Source organism: Corythoichthys intestinalis, chromosome 12 (assembly GCF_030265065.1).
Source record: "Corythoichthys intestinalis isolate RoL2023-P3 chromosome 12, ASM3026506v1, whole genome shotgun sequence".
NCBI lineage: Eukaryota > Metazoa > Chordata > Actinopteri > Syngnathiformes > Syngnathidae > Corythoichthys > Corythoichthys intestinalis.
Genome location: NC_080406.1, coordinates 51,612,444 through 51,625,625, shown reverse-complemented (window position 1 = coordinate 51,625,625; position 13,182 = coordinate 51,612,444). Strand labels below are relative to the sequence as shown.

Sequence of the window (13,182 nt, the reverse complement as noted above, 5' to 3'; positions counted from 1 at the left end):
AAAACAAAAATTAACAACAAATAGAACAAAACAACACTGTCATTGGACAGGGGGATTTTATTTTTTGTTGCAGGCAGTTTCAGCTTCTTTGCTAGGGTGCAGGGTTATTTTGCACTGAGCAACTTGGTATGCCACCTTATATGATGCTAACGGTGCTCGCTGGTTTACTGATGTAACACTGACAAAGCGGGATGATTGTTGGCAATATAAGGCACGTTTTCGCTGGAAAAAAATTAAGCGGCTTATCAATGTGATTGCGGTCTAATGTCTTAATTGATTTGGCTTTCTGCTGTTCGCTGCAAACATTTTTAGACACAGTAAACAGACAGATCTTTCCATGTCTCCCACTGTAATAAAAGTCAAAGCCAAAAGCCAAACGCTACATACGCTTCATCATATTTCCTCGTCTTAGCTCTTCAGATCCCCAGTGCTATTTGCTGCGTACTCTTGTTTGGTTCAAAAATACTACGCACAAGCACACTCTGAAAATGAGAGCGCCACTGCCACCCACAGAGTGGATGTGCAATTACACTTTATTCGAGTGAGGCAAAAAAATTATGTTCCCCGAGTTCACATGCGCCACCCCTGGCTTCGCTCTGTGCACCCTTGGGAGGTGGGGGGTGGCTATTTGAGTAGTACTGCCTTAGCTACTTACACTGAAATGAAACAGCTCTGGCCTCAGATTGACCAAAGTGTTGGCTGTTCCCATGCCACACTTAAAAAAAAAAAAAAGAAACAACCCACCACCTCAATCAGTGCTAATCTAGCATTCCTCATGCTGCCCTGACACATTAGCACACCTCAGATTTAATTCTGATCCCCCCCCCCCCTTCAGTGGCGAAGAAAGGTTTAGTTATACTGTACGCATGTCTACTGTTTGGGAGTAAATTAGTAGTGCACTCAAAATTAAAAGCGCCTCTTCTGGTTGCTGACAGGTAGTGCACTCAATCCAGCCTCAGTTGCTTCCAAACATAATTAATGAACAACACACACAACTGGTTGAATTTCAAACTATACTATGATCACATTGCATGTACATAAGGGATTTTGCAGTGGAGTGGGCATTATTAAAGCTCCAATTCCAAGCATGATGTTGCCTCTATGGGTATGGAGGGCTTTGTACATAATGTTTAAAAACACAAAAGTAATTATAAAACGAATGAGCCATGAGAAATAAAACAAGGTTTGCCATATCAGTCTGGCAGACTGTGTCAACACTAATACAGCCTTTCTCTGGGTCATTAATCTACACACACATGCACCACACACACACTCTACGGCTCGCTAATGCAGATGCTTTGTCAACGAAATCACCGCAAATCTGGTCAGTTAATCAGTGACACATGGCGAGTTCTGGCAATGTCATCTGCCATTCTTCTATTAGCACCGCTTCCATAAACAGCCTAAGCAGAGCCGTCTGCATGCACGGTAATGCCTCCATTACATCCCCTCACTCATCATTTCCATCACACCAGCATGTGCCCGTGTGTTTTTGCATTATTACATACCCAGGACATGTACGTGTAGCACACCGCATATAACACACAATTAAGTTTTATTTTGAAACTGTTTGAAAATGTTAAAATGAGTGGATGATGAACTTTACTCCAAGTTGTGTTATGCGTTGGATTTACTGTATTTTACCGGGTATGGACCAGTGTTGTTAATCTTACTTTAAAAAAGTAATTAATTACAGTTACAAATTAACAAAGTAACTGGTGATAATTTTCAATTTTCATTCATTTAAAAAAAAAAAAAAAAAAAAAAAAAAAAAAAAAAACAGGTCACACAATGTGTAGTTTAAAGGTTTTTTGGGGACAATTGGCCCTAGCCCAATTCTTTACCCTAAACTTAACTAGACACAGGGGTATTGCGGATATTGCGATAACAAGATAGTAACCTTTGCTATGTGTGGAAGTCATTTAATTTTGAAAATCAACCGTTAAAAGTTGTTAAAATTGCTCCCGTTGTTGCATTAGTTCCCTTCTGTCTAATTCTGACATGTGTAAGTTTTAAAACTATTTCATCATTTAATTATACTTTCATGTCAAGATTTTGTCGATTTAGGAGCATTTTAGATTAAAAGTTACTTGGGTTCGCTAGGAAGGTTCTCTACAACAGAGCCTTCCTGAGAAGTTTACTGCTTTAAGATGGCGGCTGTTTACTAACGCATCTGGTTCTTTATTATACATATTGTTAATGCAGCCGTGTCTGTCATTTGCATCTAGTTCTATATATATGTGATATCTACAGAAGCATCATGTGGCCGTAGTTTGTAGGCTATTGGCTACAGTCAGGTATTATTCGAGTCACCTAACATAGTAGCATCGCGTTTGCAATGGCGTCACCCTCCCTTGCCTCCTCCCCACTCCTGCTCTGCTCTCTCGTCTCCACGAGTCCGTCTTTTTCAGATTTTTCTCGCATCAGTCAACCAACATAGTAACGTACGCCTTTCGCGACTCAGTATCGTTAACGGCATTGCCAAGATGAGAAAAGTAATTACCGTAATTTCCCGAATATAACGCGCACTTTTTTCCCCCCAAATCAACTTGTAAAATCATGGTGCGCATTATAAACAGGTACATGGACGGAGACAGAAATATATATACAGTGTACACCGATTTTTTTTTTTTTATTGACACGGCCACGTTGTGTTGAAGAAAGTAGAAGTATGCGGCGATCCGTTGCCGACCATTACGGTACGTGACATCACCATTTTGTTTCGGTAATACTTCACTCTGATCGGCTGAATGATTTCGACTATGTTAAATTCTGCTTTTTTTCACTCTTCATAAAGCACAGAATTTAGTTTCTTGAACTCATTTGAGTCAACATTTATTGCAGCTCCGCAACTCGGACCATAACAAACGTAACAACACAGACTTCCTGTGTGTGTCCGTCAACTATATCTGTCCCTCGGGAAACTCAAACCCAAATAACAATAGTTCCTATTGTTACTGTCGTGTCGACAGCGATGAGCTCTCTCGGATTTCCGATTTACGTTCTTACTTTCATTTTACCGTATCAATCCATGGAAGAAACATTGATTCATCATGATGAAACGAGCAAGTTATACAGCAGCTTTTAAAAGAAAAGTCACATCTGTTTTGTTTTCTCCTGGATTCTGGTAAGTTGGAGAAGTTGTCAAATCATATTATTACCATAAATATTGTCAGTTTATGGTAATGTTTTGAACTACCAATATGCTATGCTTGTGCTGTGTTTCACCATTCAGTAAAATGACATTTCTGTATCTGTACATGAGCTCTGTTTTCTTGTATTCTTCTATTTATTGATGCTAAAGTAAGGGTGCACGTTATTAATGGGTACAATAATTTCCCCTAGGGTTTACAAGTAAATTTGGGGTGCGCATTATACACTGGTGCGCCTTATATTCGGGAAATTACGGTAATTAAAATCCTCACTACTGAAGAAAATAACGCCGTTGGTAACGCCATTATATTCTAGCGCTGTTATTAACAACACTGGTATGGACAATGACCTGTCATCATGCAAAATAATGTAAAATCATGATTTCAGAGTATACAGTCAACAGTAGTTGGGCAAATAAGTATTTAGTCAACCACCAATTGTGAAAAGTTCTACTTAAAAAGATTAGCGAGACCTGTAATTGTCAACATGGGTAAACCTCAACCATGAGAGACAGAATGTGGGGCGAAAAAAACAGAAAATCACATTGTTTGATTTTTAAAGAATTTATTTCCAAATTAGAGTGAAAATTAAGTATTTGGTCACCTACAAACAAGCAAGATTTCTGGCTGTCAAAGAGGTCTAACTTCTTCTAACGAGGTCTAATGAGGCTCCACTCGTTACCTGTATTAATGGCACCTGTTTTAACTCATTATCGGTGTAAAAGACACCTGTCCACAAGCTCAGTCAGCCACACTCCAAAATCCACTATGGCCAAGACCAAAGAGCTGTCAAAGGACACCAGAGATAAAATTGTAGACCTGCACCAGGCTGAGAAGACTGAATCTGCAATAGGTAGGTCTTGGTGTAAAGAAATCAACTGTGGGAGCAAGTATTAGAAAATGGAAGACATACAAGACCACTGATAATCTCCCGCGATCTGGGGCTCCATGCAAGATCTCACCCCGTGGCGTCAAAATGATAACAAGAACGGTGAGCAAAAATCCCAGAATCACACAGGGGAACCTAGTGAATGACCTACAGAGAGCTGGGACCACAGTAACAAAGGCTACTATCAGTAACACAATGCACTGCCAGGGACTCAAATCCTGCACTGCCAGACGTGTCCCCCTGCTGAAGCCAGTACATGTCCAGGCCCGTCTGCGGTTTGCTAGAGAGCATTTGGATGATCCAGAAGAGGACTGGGAGAATGTGTTATGGTCAGATGAAACCAAAATAGAACTTTTTGGTAGAAACACAGATTCTCGTGTTTGGAGGAGAAAGAATACTGAATTGCATCCGAAGAACACCATACCCACTGTGAAGCATGGGGGTGGAAACATCATGCTTTGGGGCTGTTTTTCTGCAAAGGGACCAGGACGACTGATCTGTGTAAAGGAAAGAATGAATGGGGCCATGTATCGAGAGATTTTGAGTGAAAATCTCCTTCCATCAGCAAGGGCATTGAAGATGAGACATGGCTGGGTCTTTCAGCATGACAATGATCCCAAAAACACAGCCAGGGCAACAAAGGAGTGGCTTCGTAAGAAGCATTTCAAGGTCCAGGAGTGGCCTAGCCAGTCTCCAGATCTCAACTCCATAGAAAATCTGTGGATGGAGTTAAAAGTCCGTGTTGCCCAACGACAGCCCCAAAACATCACTGCTCTAGAGGAGATCTGCATGGAGGAATGGGCCAAAATACCAGCAACCGTGTGTGAAAAGCTTGTGAAGAGTTACAGAAAACGTTTGGCCTCCGTTATTGCCAACAAAGGGTACATAACAAAGTATTGAGATTTTCCTCCAGGATTTCCAAATAAATTCTTTAAAAATCAAACAATGTTCAACAATTTTCTGTTTTTTTCCCCCACATTCTGTCTGTCGTGGTTGAGATTTACTCATGTTCACAATTACAGGCCTCTCTAATATTTTTAAGTGGGAGAACTTGTACAATTAGTGGTTGACTAAATACTTATTTGCCCCACTGTGATTCTCCATCAGGAAAATTAAAAGCAAAGCAAACGTGTTAATGATTTTCCCTTTTTTTTTGAGAATTGCTAAGCTACCCTTCAAGATAAATTCATAGACTGATTGTTACTTTGAGGTTCACCGTGAAAAATTATGTACAGTAATGTGATATGCAATGCATGGACAAATGGTGCCCTGGGTGACAAGACGCTTTGCCCCCCCCCACCGCTCCACCCCCAAAAGAAAAATGGCAAAAAAACAGTTGACACAAAAAATGCAGCTCATGAAGTATACTTTGCACAACCCAATAACCAAAACATGATATTTGCCAAGAATGTTACATTTATAAACGCTATCAAACCGGTTGAAAGTGCACAACAATCAATACAATATGTGCCAGAGAATATTGATTTAACATCACAAACATTAATAAAATATTATAGAAATAATAAAGACAGAGTGGAAGATTCTACTGGTTACTAGTTGGTTCCGATGTGTTGACCATGACAGGGTCTCCGGTGAGAGAGAGCACAGAATATGAAATCAAATACTTTTTTTGGGCATGTGCAGGTGTGCATACATCTACACCATAGGCGGGGTTTGACTTTTGGAGCAGGGGGGTACAACATGTTGATAACCTCGAAGCGCCGTGTCAGCAATAAAATTAACTTATAAGAATATTTATAATCATACATTAAAAATAACCTTTTTTTTGTTGTTGTTTCCCATCATTCCTGAAGGGAATCCTAAATCAGGCTGCTTAGGACAGCTATGCTTTTTGCCAAGATCGTCATTCATCGAATATGGTACTCCCGCTGGTGTCGTGCCAATGTAGTTACCCCCGTCAAAAATTGTATCCCCTGGGCGGAGCCACCGCGCTGCACTGATTTGCTTGATTTCCGTGTTTTGGTGATGTATTTATCTATGAGGTTTTGAAACATGGCCCAACTATCAAAAAAAAACAAAATTTTTTTTTTCCTTCTGTCGTATAACATAACATACTTACTGAATGTAAAAAAAGGCAATGTTATACTGTTTTACTCATAAGATCACCTATAACTTTTATTACTGTAATTCAGGTCCTGTATGGAGTTTCTACAGTTTATTAAACCTCGATGTCCAAAATATATAACTGTGTTTTTTTTCTAGCTTCAATTAATTGTTTAAATCGACATGACTTATAAATAATGAGTGTGTATGCGCTCTCACGGCCAGGGGATACAATTTTTGATGGGGGTAACTACATTGGCAAGACACCAGCTGTGGCTCTCAATTATTGTCTTTATTGGGGCAAATTGAAACTCTGCTCAACATTTTGGCAGTGCTCTCTGGCATTTCATGGTCCACATTTTCAATCATTGGTTCTTGCTCAGTAGTTGTTTTGACCCATTTTCAAAATATCTTTTTTGGTTCATTTCATTCATTTTTGTTGTTTGTTTTATTGCTTTACAATTTTTATAGCCAATACTTTACCAAAAAACTCTTATTTTTAAAATCATATATAGGAAAGTCAATTACATGCAATTACTCTTTTTGGACACCAGTGCCAATTGATTACAGCTCTGTACACTCGCAAATTTTAACAGATCATTTCAAATTATTATAATATTGATTTTTACTTTCAATGGATGTTCAGCGTTGTTGTGGAAAGCTATGTGCATATACAGTGGTACTTTTACATACAAATTTAAATCATTCCAGGGCCTAGTTTTAAGTCGAAATGGTCATAGTGTATGTCGAGCGGGATTTTCCCATAAGAATACAATATAATTCTATTAATTCGTTCCACAGTCTAAAAACCTATGCATAATCCTTCATAAATACTGCAGGTACAATTACAAATAGTAGTTACACATAACAAGACAGATAAATCATTAATATAAATCAGAACAATAACAATATAATAACAACAATAATCTACTGAATCGGGTTCTAATGTGACGGTTGTGTTTTGCATGCTGTTCCTTAACAGACTGACGAGAGAGGTCCGTCCGTCCGTCCATCCATCGTCTACCGCTAAACCTGGAATACCTCTCCAAGGAGGTGTCCAGGAGGCATCCGAACCAGATGCCCGAGCCACCTCAACTGGCTCCTCCCAACGCGGAGGGGTAGCGGCTCGACACCGAGTCCCTCCCGGATGACGGAGCTTCTCACCCTATCTCTAAGGGAGCCCTGACACCGCGCGGGGAGAAACTCCTTTCGGCCGCTTGTATCCCGGATCTTGTTCTTTCGGTCACGACCCACAGCTAGTGACCATAGCTGACTGCAGGAATGTGGATGATAAATCTTCTTCACCACTACGGACCAGTGCAGAGTTCGCATGACTGCAGATGCTGCACTGATCCACCTGTCGATCTCCTGCTCTCTCCTGTCCTCACACGTGAACAAGACCCCAAAATACTTGAACTTCTCCAATTGGGGCAGGTTCTCATCCCCAACTTGAAGAGGACACGCCACCTTTTACTGATGAGTGAGAGAGGTTTTTACTTTCACTTTTCATGTTCTGTTGTTTTCATTGGTTACGGCGGACAGTAGCCCTGTTGTGTTGCACAAGTTCCGAAAAGATTAAGAACCTGACGAAGCTGACAACTTCCTTGGCGATGTAACAATAATAATAATTGCCACCTTAATTTATAAAGACTGGCGAACGGAGATCGGAGGAGGACTATTGAGATCAGAGACATATTCCATCATTTCCATCTTATATATTAAATGGTAAGCATCACTTTTGACCTTTATGCACCACCTGCACTAACCTTTTTGGGACCCATGTTGATTTCTCTCACCAAAAAATCCGCCGTGCCATCTTGGGGGAAAACAATGACATTGCGACGCTGTTGTATATCGTCGTATTTCGAGCATGTCATATGTAAATGACGAGTCAAATTTTACGTCGGATGTCAAACAGATCGCATGTTGAGGTACCACTACACATAATAATTCACACTGCTATTGTTTCCAAAAGTGTTTGGAAATAAATTCATCCACCTTGCTTTTGTGGACCATGTTTTGCAAAAATTGGAACAGAATACAAGAATTCATACAAACGTTTCCCACAAAATCGGAAGCATGCAACTGGATAGGGTTTCCAAGATTCAGGTAGTCATGATTGATGAACTGATTAAGTGCTGTACTGATTGTTTTGTCTTTAAGGTATAATCTCGAGGGAGGATGGAGGCGCCACGTTGTGCTTAATTGAAGAGAGGTTACAAAGCCCCATGAAGGGATAATAACGATGATGAGGGTATTCTATTCTTTCTTCTGAACTCCGCTCCTTCCCTCCAATATGCTTCCAATTAGTAGAAGCGTGTGTCTTTCTGTGTGTGCTCCATGTTTGAAGGATGAAAGTAGAGGAGGGTGGTCTGCACGTTTGACGCACACAAACTATCCTCTGACACCATTAGCATACCTCAGATGGCTCAGCTAGAATGTGGTGGTTAACTTACAGTGTACCTCGTTCTAAAGAGATGTTGATAAAAAGAAAATGAAATCATGAAGAGAAGCTACATCTTTGATGCCACTGTATTATGTCTCATTAATTTTCAGAAAATAAATAATTTTTTCGGATAATTTGAGTGAACAACATGCCACTGACATCATGACACTGTGATGTTGCACTTATTGAGGCACGGCACAAGGCCATAGAATAATTACGGTAGGTAGCATAGTCACTTTCAAAGTTTGCAAGTTGGACAATAAAAGAACATGTTAACCCTTAGATGCATAAGTAGGTCAAAAATGACCCGTTGAGGTTGTTTTCTTGAAATATCTTTGTAGTGAAAAATTGTTATTATTTCATGTTCCAGGTATTCCTCAAAAGTATTTTTGATAAAATGCCATTTACATTTTTAACTTACCTTTTATACATTTGAAGAAAGTGCAGTTTTTGTATCACTACCCCAAATTTCCATAGGTTGGTCAAAAATGTCCTATATGCATTTTCTATGGCATCCAATCAAGGACGAAGGGTTGCATAGGGACGTAACACTACCAACTTTTTAGGATGCTCAAATTGCCCCCACCAACTTTAAAGCAACTCTATTTGCATTATACAACCCCTAGCAAAAAGTATGGAATCACCAGTCTCGGACGAGCAATCACTCAGACATTTTATCATGTAGCACAAACTCAGATAAAAATCTTGAAAAAAAAACGAATGAGTTCAAAAGTGCAACTCTTTAGCATTCGGAAAGAAAAATTAAACATTGTGATGGTCAGTAAATGCTTTTATAGAGCAAGTGCAGGGAAATAGATATGGAATCACTCCATTCTGAGGAAAAAAATATGGAATCATGAGAAACAAACAAAGAAATAATAATCAAAACACATCTATAGTATTTAGTAGCACCACCTCTGGCTTTTATGACAGCTTGCAATCTCTGAGGCATGGACTTGATGAGTATTCTTCATCAATTTGGTGCCAACTCTCTCAGATTGCAGTTGCAAGATCATCCTTGCGTCCGGAGCCTTGCTGTGGACCATTTTTTTTCAATTTCTACCACAGGTTATCAATAGGGTTGAGATCTGGGCTATTTGCAGGCCATGACATTGACTGGATGAGTCTTTCTCCAAGGAATGCTTGAGCAGTTTTAGCTCCGTGGCATGATGCATTGTCATCTTGGAAAATGACAAACATATTTTCAATTCAAGGGATAAGAAAGCTGTCTAAAATGTCAATGTAAAGTTGTGCTTTTATTGAAGATTCAACCACAGCCGTCTCCCAAGTGCCTTTGCCTGACATGCAGCCCCATACAGGATCATCAAGTACTGAGGGAATTTTTATGTCTTCTTCAGGCAGTCGTCTTTGTAAATCTCACTGGAACAGCACCAAACAAAAGTTCCAGCATCATTACCTTGTCAAGAGTCAAGAATCTGCATTGGACAAGGTGTCAAGAGTCAAGAATCTGAATTGGACAAATATATGGAATCATTAGAAACAGACAAATAACAATCAAAACACATCTCTAGTATTTAGTTGCACCACCTCTGGCTTTTATGACAGCTTGCAGTCTCTGAGGCATGGACGTGATTAGTGACAAACAGACTTCATCAATTTGGTGCCAACTCTCTTTGATTGCAGTCTCCACATCACCCTTGCAGGTCGGAGCCTTGCTGTGGACCATTTTTTCCCTCCAATTTCCACCACAGGTTTTCAATAGGGTTGAGATCTGGGCTATTTGCACGCTATTACATTAACCGGATGAGTCTTTCTCCAAGGAATGCTTTAACAGTTTTAGCTCTGTGGCATGATGCATTGTCATCTTGGAAAATGACAAACATATTTTCAACTGAAGGGATAAAAAGCTGTCTAAAGTTTCAATGTAAACTAGTGCATTTATTGAAGATTAAACAGCAGTGCCTTTGCTGAGGGAATTTTGAGGTTTTCTTCAGGCAGTATCTTTGTAAATCTCACTGGAACGGCACCAAACAAAAGTTCGAGCATCATCACCTTGTCCAACGCAGATTATTGACTCATCACTGAAAATAACCTTCATCCAGTTTTCACAGTCCATAATTGCCTCTCTTTGGCCCAATGCATTCTTGTTCTTTTCTGTTTAAGTGTCAATGATGGTTTCCTTTTAGCTTTCCTGAATGAAAATCCCATTTCCTTTAGGCGATTTTGCATGGTTCTGTCACATACCTTGACTCCAGCTTCCACCCATTTCGTCTCCATTTGTCTTGTTGTGCATCTTCTGTTTTCAAGACATATGGCCTTTAGTTGTTTGTCATGACGTTTGGATGTCTTCCTCGGTCTACCAGTACGCTTAACTTTAACAGCCTTGCCATGCTGTTTGTACTTGGTCCAGTTTTTTGATACAGCTGACTGTGAACAGCCCACATCTTTGGCAACCATACGTGTAGCGTTACCTTCTTCAAGAGGTTTTATAATCATCACCTTGGTCTCAAGAGACATCTCTCTTGTTGGATCCATGATTCTTGTGAATTCACTTGGTCCAGCAGCCCTCCAAGGTGTGATAACTGCACTGTTTTTAACTGCTTACTAACGAGCAGATCTAATCTGAGGCAGGGGCCCAATTAAGGAAAGGAAATTAACTAGATGTGGCTGTATTTTCTACTCAAAATAGAGTGAATCCATATTTGTTTTCTTCAAAATGGAGTGATTCTATACAGTATGTATTTCCCTGCACTTGCTCTATAAAAGTACAAATTTACTGACCACCACAATGTTTTTTTTATTATTTTCTTTTAGTGTTTCTGAATGCCAAGGAGTTGCACTTTTGGACTAATTCCTTATTTTTTCAAGCTTTTTATCTGGGTTTGTTCTACATAATAAAATGTCTGAGTGAGTGCTCGTCCGAGACTGGTGATTCCATACTTTTTGCTGGGGGTTGTATATCTAAACTTAATTATCGTTTCCTGTAATGCTAATCTGAAATGAACACTTGAAATCTACTCACGTTGGTGTTTTTCTAATGATCGAATAGTGTAGGTAGGCAATTTTCACTAGATTAAAGAGCATGAATTGAGGAGAGGTTATTTTACCATTATCAAGCAGACGGAAAAGTAAAGCTTGAAACAACAACTGCAACACTTTGTAGACATTTAGTCCCAATACATTTAGCCAGCAGCGCTCTGACAAAGAAGATACAGGTCCATGTAATAGAGAATGGTTTCGGTCCATCGACCTCTGGGGTATGGGCCCAGCACGCTTCCGCTGTGCTACTCTGCTTTTCATGTGTCAAAAAGGAATTGTTCACTGCTGTTTATCAAAAATTTGTAACAAAAACCATGGATCAATTGCTTAAGGGTTGTGATAGCATGGAGGTGCAAAAAAAAAAAAACAACAACAACAACAACAAAACGGTAGTGTTGCTGAGCGAAACAAGGTGCTGGATTCAGGTTCCAGTCTCTAAGAAGACCTTTGATACCTGGTATCCTGCCTTTGGCTGGATTCAAGATTTTAGAGTCAATGGAAGGATAATTAATAACCAAAAGGTTATATTCTTTGCTTATCTGATTCTATTTAAACTCATGCGTTCTTTAACTTCATCTGGTCCTGTAGCAGATCTTTTCCTATATCTAATATAACCTATGTTTATCTTTAATGGTAATCTGAAATGGACAGTTGAAGACCACTAATATTGGGGATTTCTAATGATATGATAGTGTAGGCAATTTTCCACCAGATTAGAGAGAGGTGATTTTCCCCATTATCAAGCAGACTGAAGAGTACAGCTTGAAACTACAACTGCAACACTTTGTAGCAATTTAGTCTACTACATTTTGCCAGCAGGAGTCTGACAAAGAAGACACATGTCCGAGTAAGAGCGGATGGTTTTGGTCCATCGACCTCTGGGTTATGGGCCCAGCACGCTTCCGCTGCGCCACTCTGCTGTTCTTGCAAGGAGTAGAAATTGTTCACTTTGCTCAGCTGATTCTATTTGCACTCATGGATTCCGTAACATTGTGGTCCTCTAGCTGTTCTTTTCCTATATCTAAATTTAAATACATTTACCTGTAATGCTAATCCGAAACAGACACTTCAAGACCACTAATATAAGGTCATGATCTCATAGGCCATTTAAAGAGCACGAATTGAGGAGAGGTCATTTTGCACATTGTTAAGCAGACTGAAGGGCAAAGCTTGAAACCCCAACAGCAACACTTTGAAGACATTTAATCTCATAACAGTTATCCAGCAGTACTCTGACAAAGATGATACAAGTCCTAGTAGCAGAGGATGGTTTTGATCCATCGACCTCTGGGTTATGGGCCCAGCACGCTTCCACTGCGCCACTCTGCTGTTCATGTAAACAGTAGGAATTCTTAACTGCAGTTTATCAAAAATTTGCAGCAAAATTATAGACCGATTGCCTATGGTTTGTGATTGCATTGAGGTACAAAAAAAGGTTGTGTTGCCGAGTGGTCCAAGGCGCTGGATTCAGGTTCCAGTCTCTGCTGCCCCACTCTGCTGTTCTTTCGTAGAACAGGAATAGCTCACTGCTGTTGATCAACAACTTGTGACGGAAACCATGAATTTATAGCTTAAGGTTTGTGATAGCAATAAACAGACAAAAGACTGTAGTGTAGCCAAGCGGTCCAAGG

General features: G+C 39.9%; 1 non-coding gene across 1 annotated transcript; it reads right to left on the bottom strand.

Moving 5' to 3' along the window:
* Positions 1-12,808: 12,808 nt before the first annotated feature.
* On the bottom strand, positions 12,809-12,880 carry trnam-cau (transfer RNA methionine (anticodon CAU)). The gene has a single exon. It is a non-coding gene; the product is annotated as a tRNA-Met (tRNA).
* Positions 12,881-13,182: the final 302 nt, after the last annotated feature.